This window comes from Protopterus annectens, chromosome 1.part2 (assembly GCF_019279795.1).
Source record: "Protopterus annectens isolate FY-2018-M chromosome 1.part2, PAN1.0, whole genome shotgun sequence".
Lineage (NCBI taxonomy): Eukaryota > Metazoa > Chordata > Ceratodontiformes > Protopteridae > Protopterus > Protopterus annectens.
This window is the reverse complement of record NC_056727.1, coordinates 181,108,568-181,127,126: the sequence shown is the minus strand read 5'-3', so window position 1 is coordinate 181,127,126 and position 18,559 is coordinate 181,108,568.

The window sequence follows — 18,559 nt, the reverse complement described above, 5'->3', positions numbered from 1 at the left end:
TAAAAACAAACAAATACACATAATAAAACGAGGTAGATTGAATTTAAAACAGAATAAATGATGAAATATAATAAATGTTAATGAACACTAATAAATACCTTGTATAGACAAATATAGTTATTTATTTGAAGTAACGAAACATATATATATTTATTTATTCATATTTATCAATTTAATAAATATAAAGATAGACTTAATAATTATGGTAAAAATAAACCTTGTATTACTCATAATTATTTTAGAGTATATATAATATATATAATAAAATATGAAACATTGAGTGTAAAATATACAACTTTTTAAAACCTTTGAAAAATGTATGTTAATAGATCAAATAATGATTTGATCATATAAATATTCAATATTTAGTGTGCAAAATTAGGTATTGAATAGATATAGATTAGTATTACAAATGTAAAAAGTATATATATATATATATATATATATATATATATACTGGATTATTTTGATGCACTAATGCAAATATATTTAATATATTTGATATATTAATATTAAATATATTTACTTATTAAAGGTAAATAATTAATTAACCATTATAAATATTAAACATTATAAATAAATAAATACTATATATAAATAAGTGAATAAATAAATAAATATGGATATGAAAATAATGTAAACATGATGAAATGTATATTAGAATTGTTATGCTTAGATGCTAAATAAAATACAGAGGTTTAAAATTTTAATGGGTTTATAATAAAAAAGTCATGTTTGTGTGAAAATTAATGTACATAGGAATAGTTATAAACTGGAAACTAAAGGCTAAAAACTGAGGACCAAACATCAAAAACCAGTGCTAGAATTCTATCTAGCTTCCAAAACAGGCTTAATCGAGACTTGGTTATTAATGCCAGGAGGTATATGTGCAGCCAATCTCAAAATCCATTTTAATTCCTTGTTATTCAAAAGTAGTGAATTATCTCCACCTCTCTTATTAAGTGTAACTATTTCTAATACCCTAAACTCAAAATCATGAAGGGGGTATTCCAAGATGTGTTTCGCTAAAGCATTTAAGTCGTTCTTCTTCCGAATATCATACAGGTGGCCATATATCCTATCTTTTAGGCATCTTTTAGTAAGGCCAACATAAAAAGCTGAACAATTCTTACAGGTAGCAAGATAAATAAGATTCTTGGTGCAACAATTAGCAAAAAACTTTGGTTGGAAAACAAAGTTCAGTGTGGGGTGTTGGAACTCTATCTTTTTTGAAATAGAACCACATCTTTTACAATTATAACAAGGAAATGTGCCTCTCTTGTGGCTAAATAGTAGAGATGGGGTTTCAGCTGTGCTTTTATCATTGCATAATAATTGTTTTAAATTCAGGCTATTTTTAAACATAAAATGTGGCCTGGCCCCTACCAATTGCTTAACAAAAGGGTCTATAGTAAGTACTTTCCAGTTGTTACAGAAAATCCTCTTAATGTCATTAACAATGCTAGTGTAATTTAAAATTACAGCTACAGATTCATTATATCTAATAAAATTTTTTCTTTTCCTAGTGCATACATGCTGATTCTCTAACAATGTATTTTCAATTATGTTACTTCTAATAGCTGAAACTAGACCTGAATCATATCCTCTCTCCCTAAATAACATCTCTAAACGGTCTGCTTCAGAATGTAAGATATGTGTGTCATTACAGAGTCTTTTTAGTCTAATAAATTGACTCTTGATGATACCAGGGAAGACATATCTGGGATGCATACTGTCAAAAGTTAAAAGTGTATTCCTCCAAGTTGGTTTCCTATATAATGTAGAACTGATAGTGCCATCCTTGGTAATATTTATTGTCACATCCAGAAAATTTATGGATTTAGATGAACATTCCATGGTAAAACGCAAAAAAGTGGATGTACTTTCAAGGTAACTTAAGAACTTTCTAAAGTCAATCTCAGTGCCTTCCCATATAATAAAAATATCATCCACAAAACGTTTATATACTTTTATCTGTGCAAACAGGGGGTGAGTAAATAGGCATTGACGTTCCCATGCTAAAACAACCAAGTTGGAATAGGTGTTAGCACACGGGGTGCCCATTGCCACCCCCCATTTCTGTAGGTAGTATTCATTCAGAAACATAAATACGTTATTATTTAAGACTACATCTAGTAGTTGGCCTACAAGTAGCTGCCTATCACTTGAAAAGGACGTTTCTGTCACTAGTATATCTCTTACAGCTTCAATGCCCAGGTCATTGGGAATTGATGTGAAGAGATTTTTCACATCTAAGGTTATAAGGATGTATTCATGTTGGTGAATAGCTAATTGTGTTTCTGATAGACAGTCTAGCAGATGATATGTATCTTTTAAAATGGTAGTGAAAGAATCAACCACTGGTCCAAGTAAAAACTCTATAAAACTAGAAATGTTGGCAGTGACCCAATGATCACCTGACACTATGGGTCTAAGTGGGATAGGATATATATTTTTATGAATTTTCGGAAGTCCCTTGATGATGGGTATGGTGGGGTTATCTATCAGTAGATAACTATACATTTCTTCACTGATTTGTCTGCAGATGAATAAGTCATATAATGTGTCATGTACATTCTTAATAATTGTATTAACTTCATATAACTTCAATTTTGCATAAGTTATATCATCGTTAAGCATAAGGCACATATTAGAATTATAGTCAGATGTGTTTAAGACCACAACCCCACCTCCTTTGTCAGCTGGTTTAACAGAAATTTCATTACATTGTTTCAAACATTTTAAAGAGTTAAATTCATCTAAGCTTAAATTATAGAAACCAGGTTTTATCTTTCTAGAAAATAAGTCATATAAATCATGCTCACAGAGATTTAAAAAGCATTCTATATTGTGAGGAAGTGGGGGCATAAAAGTGCTTTTCCTTTTAAAAACAGTAAAAGCAGTACTACTAGTAGAATCAGATTTCTCTCTGAAAAAGCTTTTAAAGCTACTGCCTACAAAATAGTCTAAGATCAATTAAAACATCACTCAAGGTGTCAGCACTAGCTGGAATGAAATTCAATCCACGGTTTAAAAGAGAAATGTCCATTAGAAAAATTAAAGTCAGAATAATTGTAAAGTAAATCAGTCACATTTTTGTTCGCTGTTGGCTGGAAATTTTCTGTTGATAGCTTCCTTTCCTTGGGCCCGACTCATAGAACGTCCTCTGTGATGAAATCTTTGTTTCACAGGATATGGTAAAAAATTATTAGACGTAGAGGGTCCTAAAGGAACAGCAATATTAAGATCTTTAGGTCTAGCTCCTGGATTACTAGCTGGTTGTTGCAGAGCTAGTTGATTGGGAGGGGGTGTGTCAGTCACGGCAGAAGCCGTAGAACCATTGTTAATCCCCTCTATAACAGTAACAAGCGAAGGAACATTAACCGGAAAAGTGTTGTCATTGTTAGCATTATTAAAAGAGCCTTCTACAAATGCAGAGGGCTGTATACAGTTCACGTTCTCATTTGTAATGTTATTTTCATTTTGTGCTAAATTATTGCCTCTTGGCCAGACAAATATTTGTCGTGTTTTAAAGTCTTGGAAATCTCTCTGCAGTTTACGCATTTTAATTGCCTTCAGCCTCTCGCTAAAGGCATTTACTTGTAAACAGATGTTGCGCATTCTACGGACACAATACTCCGCTTTAAAGCGGTAGCTAAGATCTTTAAAATTAGCATCAACCTTATCCCTTAGTTCAACTTCTAAAGGTGTAAAATAATCAAGCAAAAGCCTGATATACCTGTGTCCAAGGTCGATGTTCAGGTCCTGCCATTTTTTGAGGAGTACCGGATGCGCCTCACCATACGATGGCATACACAGCACTCGCATTCCTCTGGGCATGATCGAATAGTGCAGGCATGCTTCCAAATGTTGCCTTTGCCAGGCATATCTTTGTAATTTATACATGTCGTCCTCAAGTGCTTTAGATGCAGAGTTAAAATCAGACATATTAAAGCCCTCTTCATTTACGGGAATGACATGCTCAGTTTGGGAAAGGTCCAGAGCCAATAAAGGGTTAGCCTGTAGATGTAACAAGTCCTCTAGATTTACCACTGCTTCCCTCGTCCCTGGAGTGTAATCCAATTCGATGTTTGTAGTATCCATCGTGTGCGGACGGTGAAAATAAAGTAGAAGAAATGAGCAAACAAAAAAACTCTTCACCGGCAGCTAGAGAGTGCCTGTAGCTGAAGACAAATAAATGATGATGATAACCAGGCTCTCTCACCACGAAATAGTAGAGACTCTGAGAAAGTCTATAAAAGACTCAAAGTTCAAATAAATCAGCATAAACAAGTCGACAAAGCAAAAACAGTAGCTTTACTTTTCTAGTAAGGAATCCAGTATGTAGACACCAAAGAACTTTAATTATATGTAGCTTGGCGTAGTCACCACTACGCTTCATCAGACAATACACATAACATTTTTAGAACATCTATTTATACAAAGAAGTAAGAAAAAGGCGCCAAATTAAAACCAGTAAATTGTGCAATTTTTCAATTAGATAATTAATTAAAAACTTTAGGTTAGTGCATACTACTCAGAAAGAAGAGACTCAAAATTCTAAGGTGGACAAAGCTATTTACAAACAATCTTCCAGCTGATGATCAAGACCGGAACATAAGGCTGACAGCGAGTGATAATAATAATAATTAATAAGTGACTAGATGAATAAATAACTACATGAATAAACCATCATATATAAATGTAGAAAAGCACAATAAATACACCTAATAAAAACAAACAAATACACATAATAAAACGAGGTAGATTGAATTTAAAAATTTTTTTTGTTTACTGTTGACAACATGCTAACATTGCTACACTGCTATTAAGTCACCCTGTGCATCAGCACCATGTTAGCCTGTTCCTGCATCAGTGTTACAGATGACAGGAGGTGGCACAATTTTATCATATGCACAGGGTGTGTTGTTGGTTTGGCAGAGCCCAACAATGACCCATCCAATCGACATGTATGTGTGTGTGTGTGTGTGTATGAGGGACAACAGTACAGCATGGGTCAATGTTGATTTAATGTGTGTGTGTATGTGTTAGCCCTAGGTGTTTGGTTTATGTGTGTGTGTCTGCATGCACACAGTTCCACCATGTGGCTGCCAAATACGGGAGGTTGTGGGACAGCCACAGACTGCCTGCCAGGCTGTACAGATCACTGTCTCTGGCCACGGACACAGTACCTGTGCCTGACAGGGGTGCCATGGACAGTATTGGGTACTAAGCCAGACTGAGTACTATCATCAGAGGCAGAGGGATGTCGGCTGGACCCATGTCCCTGCTGGGACTGGCCAGAGCCACGTGCACATGGTCTTCTAGGATGGTCTATTGACAGCCCAGCCCCAACATTGCTGGGGCTGGTACTGCCACTACGGGAGTGGCTGTGACTTGTGTGTCGTCCGCGGCGACTGCCAGCTGATGATGTTGCTGGCATACGTCCACGTCGATGTCTCAGCCGTCCTGCACTGTCCTGGCACATGGACATGACATTGCTGAGGACATCTAGTGTCTCCCCCCCAACGTCTATCAATGACCTCGGTGTAATTATAGATGGCACCAGCAAGGTCATGGATACTATCATTGATAGCGGTGTTAAAAGCCCTCTGCACGCTTAGTTCCTGCCTGGTGTACTGTTCCATATGTGCCTGTGCCTGCATTACAGCCCGGAACATACCTGAGGTTGTAAGACCTGTGGGGGCACATCTGCCAGGGGCATTACGACCAGCAGTGCTCCCACGAGAACCCCTGGACATATGCCTATGTGGTACCGTTCCAGGAGTCTGGGTATGGCTGCTGTGAGGGGATGCATGTGCCATAGATACCACACTATCCCGGTCAATGCCTACTGTATGCTGTCCCTCAGCTAAGGCCATTGGTGATGAGGGATGTATTGGCAGTATGAATGTGCACATATATGGGGTGGAAAGCTTTGTACTGTCGATTGGCGGACCAACGACAGACTCTGTCAAACCTGCCTGTGCCACAACACATGTATCGTCATGCCCACTACTTGTGGCAGTGACTTCAGGTTCAATGCTGCACTCATCCAACACAACCTCAGCACCTGTGAGAGGAAGACAGGAAACACACTTTACAATCTGTACATGATGTTAGCACACATGAACACATGAACATAAATACACTACTCAAGTTGACACACACACACACACACACACACACCAACAGCAATACAGAACATACTCATTAGTGATTGATGGTGGAGTACAGTATCTCAAGCCAAAGAGTCCTATCACATGTGTCAGCATGCAGGATGTGTGTTGCTCAACAGCATGCAGTGTGAGTGTAGAGAGTCCTTGTTGATAACAGTATATATGTCTTTGATGCATGTGTGTTGTTCAGTGATTGGCCACACCCTGGAACACAATGTGTACATGGACACAACATTGCTGTGCAAGTATGAAATGCTTTCCAATGTCCTGTGCACCATCATTCATAGGTATACATACCATGGCCGGATGCACACAACTGTCAGATGTATAGCAATGAATGCTATGTGTAGTACTGTAGTTACTGTAACTGGATGTAGTGTAGTACCATGAGCCATCATCAGGCAGCATCATGTGGTCACTTAAGGCCACTAATGTATGCCACACTGGCAACTATCTTTCTGTACCTGGCCTGCACCACTTTGGCTACATTAACTATTTCACAGGCAGTTGTTACATGGGTACGTAAGGTGTTCAATAGGGCGCATTGCCTAACATGAATGTGTTGTGTGTTGAAGAGTGTTGCACCGCCCCATGATAGGCCTCTACCCCCTCAGGTATAGTATGTGTGCTGTGTTGATGACATTTGGGATACTGGAGTCTGACCTTACAGCAGGTGTCTAAATATGCCATGTGTATCATATTAACACTTACTGCGTATGACAAAGTGGTGTATGTTGTGGGCATGTGTATTGACTCTGCCTATACAATGCCCACTACAGTGTATCACAATTGGTTGAGATGCTCTGTGTATTGCATGTGTTTGAGGCAGCTACTCATGTTACTGGGATGTGCATAGTCGCACAGAAAACATGCAGAGTATGCATTATGTGTAGGTGTTTTACATGTGTATATGGCCTACAACTCTCCTATGACATGCACATGTTATATGCTATATTAAATGTAGAAAACTCACCAGCATGGGTCTGCTGTCTTTCTATCACACCAGAGGGACCTACAAGGATATGAGACAGTTTGTCAGTGTCAACAACTATGGCATTGCTGCTGTGAGTTTGCAATTTTACAGTAGCACAACAGGTGACACTCACAGGCATACAGATTATGTACTAAATTATCAGTATTGCATGACACCAGGCGCCACATCTTCTAAATACACAGTACACATCTGACAAATGCATGTTCTAACAGTTGAGCTAACAGTAGTCTACAGATATGCCATGTTACCTGCACGCTCTGAGTCGATGTGCTGGGTGACTCCGGCCTCCATGATGACACATGTCTGTTGTACTGGTTGGCCAGGAGCCACCACACTGAGGAGTAGCTCTTCTACTCTGGTGAGGGGTGGATGTGTTGCTGCACCACCACCTGTGGCAAGCTGTTGTCTGTGGACATCGGAGACATGCTGCCGGACATGTCTAATTAAATCACTGCAGTGATGGCGTACCTGCTCATAAGTCCGGTTATGCATGCCTACATCATTCACCCGACGGACAACATCCTGCCACAGTGCAGTGTGCCCATGCTGGTCCTGGCTGGTTCTGGAGAACAGCAGGTTGTGATGTATTAGAGCGTCTAGGATTATTTCCTCTTCTTCAGGGGAATACGCAGGTTTGCAATTGTGAGACATGTCCCTGGAAGACAATAAAACAATAATTGTGAGCAAGTCATGTGGCACACTTAACATTCTAAAGTACAGACATCAATGAAATGCCAAATATAGCAACCTATTGGCTGTCAGTAGATACACACTTTTAATACCACATATCACAGCTCAGCCCACAACTGCCTGACAGTGCCTGGCATATTCTATATATTAAACCATGTTCTGCACAGCAACAAAGTGAAACCAGCATGTAAGACTATACAACAGTACATGGCACACTGTATGTGACACAATGCACCACCTAGCCACAGGAGGTATATATCAAGCTAATGGATGGAGAATGATGTCATCCATTGCAATGAATGTAAAGTACAGTTACAGTATTACCAGTATACCACAGTAGTCATTGATGCCAAACCCCTGCCTAACATATGTGCACAGTTGTTCATATAGGTGTCATACTACTGTAAGTAGACTATACATGTTACTAGATACACACGTATACCCTGTAACACAGATATGATTGAGGGCATGGTACAGGCATAATTACACACACATCAGACATACATACAACACACAGATGTATGCCAATCCAGATGAGCTTTACCTGTGTACCATACAGATCTGTGTGTCACTTCTTACAAAACTTTATGCCTGAGGTATGTAATCTGTGAGGACTACAGGGAAGACACAAAACAGTGTTTCCAAGCAATGTGAACACACACCATACTTTACTGTTTAGGCCTACAGCTTCAGGTAGTACTACAGTTCATATGGGAGTTGGATTCACCAGCAGTACCACTCACTAAGCATACATGTATTGCTTTAGCCTACAATAGGACACCACAGTCGACAACAAGGGCCTACGTCACACCGTATGCCATACTACTTTTTCTGCCTAGCAATAGCATACACATCTTTTTTTGGGATCACAGCTAGGACACAACCTACCATGACAGAAACAATGTCACACTAAGCTATCACACCTTTACAGACCTTGCACACATTCACCAACACATTCACCATCACACTCAGTCAACCTCACATAGCAATTATTGCACTAAGTACATGTGTGTGTGTGCTTCGTGTCATGGGTAGTAATATGCTATTGGCGCTAGGGCCTACAGCAGCCTAGCCATATGCTACCCTAGCCTTTGACACACATGTAATTTAATTTCACTTGCCCCTGTCAACCAGTGCCACAGAGGTGATTCCCGGGGTGTATTTCCTATCTCCCAAACAATCATCAGGAGTATTTATGACAACTGCTAATGAGGAGATTTGTTTGCTATTGATAGGTGGTTTGTTCCAGAGTATGGCATGTTTGAGTTAGGACTCTATCCCTCCAGCATGTGCTGTTTAGTGAGCTGACAAGGTGTAGGGCCCTAGAGCGTGCATCTGGGAGGAATTGTAATATGTTTACATGAAGGATGTCCAACAGTTATGGGTGTGACATAGCTCAGTATGTTAGGCAGAGGTCACCTCTGGGTAGGCGCTATGCAACACAGTGTAGCTGTGGTTTTGTGAGTCGGTCTGCATAGGCATCTGTTTGAGGCCGGTATTACTCTTTGTGAGGTATGTCTGTGGCCTTTTCAGTTGCTGTAGTTGGCATTGTACTCTCTAATGGGTTTTAAGTGTGATAAGTAGAGGGGAACACTGACCTATATTTCCCTAGATGACACACATTTTGTGATGACGTGTACCATGTAGACAGAGTACATGACCAGTGTGGCACTGTGATTATCAAAGGGGAGGCTACTGTCCACCTGTTTCCCATGTTCCCTTATCACACCTTCGTTGTTAGGTAGACTACCACCTATGTGGTAGTTAATGGGTACAGTGTTCTGGCAAGAAGGGATGGCACTGCAGTGTCAACACCAAGCTTCAGTCCATACCTTAGTTGCCAGGCACCTGTCGCAGTATGTATGCCCCATGTCTCTCCCTCTCTCTCTCTATATATATATATATATATATATATATGCATATCTATATATATATAATATATATATGTGTCTATATGTCTATATATCTATCTACATATCTCTATATATACATATATATATATATACATATATATATATATATATCTATATATATATATATATATATATATATATATATACATACACACATACATATAAACATCCATTGCTGTACATATAGGCATATATACAGTCCACTATTCATGGTGGGAATAGCACTTATGCGATAGTTGTGAGATATACAGTTATGTAATAATATTGCACAGTATTGTGCAGACTGCAATGAAGGTATCCTCAGCCCATTTAGCTTGAGCAGGCCTCACTGGCTACAACACTGCAAAAATGACAAGAGTATACCCACAGCGTTTAACCACCACATGTCATATACCAGCACTGCATGCTATTGCCTTTTCCGCACACTACAACCTACATAGGCATATGCACATAACAACCTTCAACAAGGTATATATGTACACCCTTCACAAACAGTTGCAGTATGTCCCTTGCCCTATGCACATGTACAGATACATAGAGATACGTACTGCTGCCACATATGGATGATTCACAGTATGTAGAGTACTCTTCATAAACATCTACTACATGCCAGCAAATACATGTGTTACATACCTTTCGTTTGTATTGCTGTGTTCCATTTGTTTTTAAAGGAAATGTTCTTTTTTTTTTTCCTTTTTCTTTTCTGTGTCTGTTACTCTCTATTTTTTTGTGTTTCTCTGTCTGTCTGTGTCTCTGTATCTCTCTCTCTCTTGCTGCAATGAGATTATTGCATGTGTGTAGACAGCAAGTACAGCCTGCTTTTCAAGGTATCTGCACATGTGCATGTGATGGCCTCTGCACCAGTTGGTGCCCACCACTCACTAATTGCATGCAGCCTGCTGTGTGGTGATTGCACTACTCACTGTCATAGCAGCCCACTGCTATAAAATGCTAGGTTAGGTAGGTGTAGCCCTTTCAGCTTTCCAAAGTGGGGCCCATGCTTGTTTGCTGTGGACACCGTTGTGTCAGTCAGAAAGTTACTATACTTCTTATCTCTGAAGCTAGTGTTGTAGCCCTTGATTTGCATGTTGTACTCAAACCTGAATGTTGCTGCTTCTAGTACACACTTGTCAGTGTAGACTTTTACTCACCCCTCCACATGCTTACACAAAATACATGGGAGTATGTACTTTCTTTTCTAATTAGACAATTAACTGCCATACAAACGTAGTTATTGCAATGTGTTCCTCTGGCACATGAACTGTTTGTGAACTACTATACTGTAAATATTAATTACCTCACTTCTGAACAGTTTGTTTATTTGTGTTGACATTAGCACGGGCTGCTCAAGACAACTGGACACATTTCAGTACTGAGTATGCCTACCTACATCCTTGGTAGAGCCTGAATACCCAGGTATATTGTTCTTTTGGGTAGGGGTGCAGAAGTACCGAGAGCATTATATATTATTGTGTGATGTTTATCTTGCCGAACATACAGGGTTGCTGTGTCCCTGTTAGTCTAACAAGGCAAGTAGTCTGTGTAGCTCATACTTGTGGACATATCCAGATGGTAGCCAGAGGCTGGCCTATTATTCTTCATCTGTGCACCACACCAGTTTTTTCTGCACTGGAACAGTGGCATTGTCACCGTTGGTTGCTAACAGTACATGGCTACATCCTTTGATATTTCTGTGTTGTACTCCTACATAAGGGTATGCTTGTGGGACTCATTCCAAAGCTATTTGCAGAGTGTGTAACAGCAGACAAGCTGAAATGCCTGTGCGTTTCTGCCTCTGCCAGGCCTCTGATTCACTCAGGTATATATTTGAACAGCCTCAGGGAAAGGTACATATAAGTGGGGTACACCTGTAATATATTACAGACATTAAGTTGATACTGTGAGAGAATCAGAGCATATGTATCAATACACCTTTTCTGATGTGCATGCAGTGTATACTATTACTTATTGACATTATTCATTAAGTGTAATTCCCCACTCTTCGGCCTACCATCAGTACTTTTCAGAGGGATTCTGAGGGACAAAGCTAACATTTGTTTAGGAATCTGGGACATCCCTGAAAAGCAGTCACAGTTGCGAAGTATGGCCTCTGCCCTATTAAAATATGCCAGTGTTTATCCTGCTCTGATACTGTGTGGGGTTTGTGAAGTGCTACTGTAACATTATTTCCTGCTAGAATGGCTGGTTCACTTTTCACAGTCATGTCATGCAATTCCACAACAACTGCTGGTAAAGATTCACAGAACAAGATTTGTGTTATGACATTCCTATTTTCCCTTTACATTCACTCATTGTAATGCATGATATATTTATTACAGTTGTAAATCTACTGTGGCCTAGTGGTACTTCATGCAGTCTAGTGTGTCCAAGGTCTGGGGTTCGAGACTGACAGAGGTGTTTTATTTTGCTGCTCAGCAGAACAAGGGCCCTGCCATGCAGAGTGACTAAGGCACTTTTAAGCAGTTGTAAGCGGGTTTGCATGACGCTTAGCAATACTTAGCTAAGCGCGCACATGCGCACACTCGCTCAAGCCCACTAACTACTGCTTAAAAGTGCTTACTCCCACTAACCCCCGTGCTAATTTCTTTGAAAGAAAAGAAAATGGGGAGATAGGAAAGTGGTGAAAAAGGGGGCACAAAGAGGGGAAGACAGTAGGGAAACAAGCTCGGGATGTGCAGGACGGGTGTAGGGAAGATCTATAGCTACCCATTTCTTTACCAGCAACAGCTGTGCATATGCAATAAATTTGGAGTGAAATTTGAAACCTTCCACCCCTGGGAGAGGGGTGAGGACAACAAAGTATGTTGTACTGCCAATTATAATTATCAGTTTACATGTCCAGCGGACATGTGTGCGAAATGGGCAGCAATGTATGGGGCGTAATTTTTTTGTGGGTACATATTGCTCTTTTTTTTTATTATTTTTTCAGGTGAGAGTGGAAAGTGAGGTAGAGGAAGTAGGTATATTTGGGGAAGTAGGTTGGGGAGGTAAGCAGACAAGACAAACAAGACGCATACAGGGGCGGAGTATGACACATGGGGTGGGTGAACACAATTGACGGGGACGGATGTTTGGAAATCGCAAGCCCATGAGCCCACAGTCACCACTGCACCTTCACAGCCCCGAGGGTGGCTGTGCTGGGGGCTGTGTAGGATGGGCAGGTTCACCCGTGAGATGTGCCACTCTCACCTCGAGCTGGCATAGGGGATCAGCGACTGAACGCTGGATCTCCCTACGCACCACAGCCCAGACCCTTTGGAGGGTGACAGGTGGCCCTTCTCTGCCCACGCTTGCATGGGGGGGATGAGCCCTATCCCCTGCAGCGCTTCCACCCAAAGGTGGCACAGGACCAACGGAGGAGGAGGAGAGCCCGGGCTGGGCACCGGACCTGCTGGTGCCAGGTGCAATCGCCAGTTGAGGCGGGACAGGTGGGTCCGCTGGGACTGGCCTTCCCATACATTCTGTGATTAGGTGTGTTTAATTACAACATAAACAACAGCATTCCAAATTAGTTGTAACAGCATGCAGTAATATTCCCATTAACCCAACACACCAAGGTTCCAACAGTTGAACAGCAAGCATAACACATGCATATATTGAACGACAGTGGACATTCCAACAGCATGCAGGGATGATTGGTGGCAACAGGCCACCAAGACTGTGGTGTTTGAACAGGGCACATGCATCAAAGTGAATGCAGATATTTATAGAACAATAGGACATATGTCCCAAAAAATGTTTTGAGATTACACATACCCATTGAGGTGTGGAATTGCATGGTTTATGCACATACAGTAGGGTGTAGAAAGCAACCTTAATTAACATCTTATAAGTACTTTTAGTCTACACTACATTCCTATTGACTGCAGGTGTATATCCCCTACATGTATTATTACACTTGCCGACATGCATTAGGTTGTGTAATGGTTTGGCTAGTTCATTATATACCTGACCTATATCTGACATACTAACTGTCCAAGATGCAGATGTTACTGCTACATAGTTATTGATTTTATTTATATTTCTATATCTACATATCTGGATGTGTTCACATGACATTTTCAGTTAAATTTGTACAGAACCCTACATTTCGTGTAGCACACTCACATTTCTGGGGAACACATTAACAAGCTACTTGTGTGCCAGATTTACTTATGCATGCCAGCCATTAACTGACTGTTGAGGACTGTATATATGCTTCACAGCTACTGGCACTTCCGTCAACTACTTTAGATGGGACTGCTCAACTGTGGGTTAACAGCACTTATTAAAACAGTACTATTTGTATAATGCAAGGGTACAACATTTCAAAGTAAGTGACACACACACACTCCAAGTATTATGCCTTTATTAATTACATTACACACTTTTGCACAGGCTCTCTCCTTTATTTGATACTACAGTGCATATGAAAGACATATTCAACACATATACCTTTATTAATACGTTAGAACACTCTTTTTCAGTCTCGCTCACTTATTTTATATGACAGTACATGCAGATATTATTCCAGACATATTTTACCTTTCTTAATGGGTTACTACACTCTTTTTCTGGCTCTCTGACTTATTTTATATAACAGTACATGCAGAGGAATTATTCAGGGCATTTTATGGCTGTGTTATTGGGCTACAACACTTTCTTTCAGGCTCTCTCACCTATTTTATATAACAATACATGCAGAATAAACACTAACCTGCCTGGTGGCGCAGCCTTATCAGCCTATCTGCATAGGCTTGCTGATTCACAGCACGGACAGCTGCAGCTGTGAAGTAAATGAAGGGATATTGAGACATACCTATCCATTATATAGACTAAATTAGCATGTCTTACATACTGCATTCCATGGCTACCTACTCAGTAGTGGGGCATCTTGCATCCCATGGGTCTCCTGTATTCATTGGTTCAGTAGGTCCTGCTTCTGTCTCTTCAGGTCTGCATGGTAGTGATGAACATGCTCACCAGTCCAAGGAACACCTGTGGCACTGGTGAGATCATGAGCTAACCGGTTCCAAGGCTCTGCTTTGTACTCCGTCCATTGGAACTGGCCCTGCAGGAGTCTTGACTCATGACGGTGGACAAGGAGCCAAACCGTGTATTTTGACTCCTCGATGCCCCAGCGTTGTGCTCGAAAGCGAGTACCCTCTCCAGCACCAGCCATTCTAACTGCAGATGGGAGCTACAATCAGTTATGGCGAGTATTCCCGCCTATGGGACTTACATATGCCGCATTTCCCGCACTTGTTTTGTGATTGGCCGTTTTTGAAAATTCTTGGCTGACTGCAGACCTGCTTAGCACTGGTTAACCTACCATTTATAAGTATATGTATGTTAACAGTGGCTGTTTATCCTAAGCTGTCATGGCTTAGTGGTTCAGTACTTTGATTATGGTGCACAGTGTCCTGGGTTCGAACCTTGTCATTGCTTTTTATTTTACTACTGTCCAGAGAGGCTAGGGGGTGTGGCAGTGTTTAGGCAACTTTGCTCTACGTTGCCCTACGGTGCGCTGGTTGGCGCGGTGTGCACCTCTGCGCAAACAGATTGCGCTGGGTAAAGCGCAATTTAGCTATGGGCACCTATATTGCACTGGGTAAAGTGCTGCTTAACTACGGGCAACTATATTGTGCTGGGTAAAGTGTTGCTTAACTGCGGACAACTATATTGCACTGGGTAAAGCGTTGCTTAACTGCGGGCAATTATATGTCAGGATCCTTTATAAATATACATTTTGTTCACTGATACATAGGCCATTTCAATTCTTTTTAGTAAATTTTTAATCATATATGTCAGGAATTATTTCATATACTAATTTAAAACATAAAATAGAAAGGGGAGTGGTGGGACTCGAACCGTGAATGCCTCCACTTTGTGCGAAGGCTCTACCACTACGCTATTGCTGTTTGGCTTAATTTGCATAAACATTCCTTATTATGCTCTTCAATTTCAAGATTGCTAACTGCAGCTAAGCAATGGGCGCACACACTCGCAAATACAGATAGCTATATCGGGAATTATAAAAAAAAATTTTAAGTTTTACTTTTTATAACTGTACTGGGGGTTTACAATGTCAGGGAGTGTAGTGTTGGGTACGTGGACATTTGAGCGGACTCGCTCATGTGTGTTGACATTTCACAATTCAGACACTTGCAGGGGCGTGGACCTTTGGACTGCTCGGCAGTCGGACACGCCCCCTGCCTTCCTGCACGGTCCATGTTAGACTTGGAGTGGAGTCAGCGTGCCCTCATGAATATGCATGGCACGCTGACGTCATACCGTTCAACTGCAGTCTCCGAGTAAGACTTATTTAGTCTTACATGGAGGATTCGTGAATCCGGGGGTGACAGTTTAAAGCCCTGATTGCCAAGGTTGCAGAAGTGTAAACCTTCTTACCCCATCTATCCAGCGCCCTGGAATTTCTATCAGAAGGGGTAGGATTTTTAGCAGCAGAAGCCTTAATGCCCTTGGGACCCTGAGAAATGGTTTCAGGATCTGCAACAGGATTTTTGAAAAGGAATTTGTGGGAGTCAGATACCCTGTAGTATCTGTCTGACTTATAAGGAGCTGGAGGCAGAGAATCAGGAGCCATACTAGATTCTGAAAAAACATCATCAACAATGTCTAGAACAGGAGGTCTAGCCAAAGACCTATGCTGAGGAAGAAGAAGAAAATCACTAAGTCTCTTTTTAGATTCAGAAAAATCCTGACTTTCCCAGTGGAAATGTTCCCTTAAGGTATGCAAAGTCTCCCCAAAAGAAAAATCCTCAGGGGGAGAAGCAGAAGGAATGGAATCTTCTGCATCAGAGTCCTCATAAGTAGGTATAGACAATTCCTGTTCATTAGAAGAATCAGAAGAAATAGAATCCTGTTCAGAAGATTCATAGTCAATATCTTGCCTAGGCCTCTTAGAAGGGGGGGGGGTTTGACTACCCCTGATCAGAGTAATTAAATCTTCAGCCATGTTGATCATATGTTTCTTAGGCATAGGGGCCTGCACATGTGGCCTAGGCGTCATTTTTTTTAGACATAGGTTGAGATTTTGGCCTTAGTTTTGAAGATGGCGTCGGTCTAATATACAAATCTGTAGACGGGAAAACACCCTCAGAAGCCAGTGCCTGCACAGAGGCTCCGGACCCATCCAAGGTAGAGACATCCGCGGGTTCCATAATTGAAGCATCTCGTGGCATACCGGACTCCAAATGGGTCTCAGTAGAGGCCTGCGAATCAGAATTAGCAGGTATCAGGGGCTGCGAAAGTGCCTCACTAAGTACCGGCAAACTGGCGACTGGCTTAGGAGAAGGCAGTTTTGGACGTCAACGGTCTGTCTCTGTCTTTTTCTTTGCTTTTTTAGGTATTCTGGTAGTCCGATTGCTAACCAACACCATTTCTAGATAATTAAAGCGTGAGCTAAAATATTTAGAAGCAAAAATGTACCGACGTTTAATAGTGCATTGATTAAATAAAGCACAGAACCAACAGCAAGGTACATTGTGGTTAGGGCCTAGGCAAGGAATACAGTACAAATGGAAATCCTTATGAGGTATTTGCTTCCCACAAGTAATGCAATTATTAACTTTTACTGACATCGGTAAGGAGCAAGAAAATGTTTCCCCAGCTTTTTAGTTGAAGACTTCGGATCTGAAACTCTAAAACGAAAATTTCAGGAGTCGGCCGACCGGCACTTGTGAACTGCTTCTGCTTCGGGCACCGTGCGGCAAGAAAGACTAATGTAATGGCGTCGGCTGCATGCTTTATACCCCTGATGACTTGACATCATGGAAGAAGGGACAGCAACTGACACAGGACCCAAGACTTTGTTAATCAGGCCGACTGAGGGCAACCTTCCAGCAGATTACCCAAATGTAATGACTGCAACAGTGAAACACGAAGAACATCCTTGTACCCCCTTGTTTGTTCAAGTACCACATGACTGTGACCAATAAAAAGGGACCTGGAGACCATAAGTGATGAAAAACTTTTGAGGTCTGAATTACTGCTAGCATTTCTTAAGCATTCACCCAAAGGACCCCATTTGCCTTATACTAGAACTTCCCTGGACAGTGTTCCCCATGGAAACTCTGACAAGTCCATCTGGACTGATTGAACTTGGGTCTTAAGGGAGAAAACCAGGTCTGGATTGAGAGACATTTGATTCCTCCACCACTGTAACTCTGTTTCACAAAATTTAGCACGGATTCCTGGAACTCGAAGGGAAGCAGGTGCCTGGACCAACACATTTTTTTTTTTTTAAGTACCACTGAATCTTTCGTGTGTGGAATCTGGCCAGTGATGCTATGAGGATTATTGTTGCCATGAGGCCTAGAATTTTCAGAAACTCTCTTACAGAAGCAGCTTCTTGAAGAGAAAAATCTCAGAAAATGTTCTGAACAGTCAGGACTATGTCTTCTAGTATAAAGGCAACACTTTGTTCATCATATGCCCCAGGAAGACAATTCTTTGTGAGGGTGTGAAACAGCACATTAGGAAGTTCATCTTAAAATTGGGAGCAACTGACATGTGATGATAAGCATCCTTCAGATATAAAATCACCATGAAACAGTGGTCCTGAAGAAGGGGTAGGACAATCTCCAGGTAAGTATTTCAGAAACGTATTTAGGTACACCAAATCTAACAGTCTTCATCACAGATCCTTTTTGATTACCAATAATATTCTGGTGTAAAATCATTTTCCTTTCTGTGGTGCAGGAACTGGTTCTATAACCTCTGCTTGCAATTTTGTGGAGGAGTACTGGAGAGAACAGGTA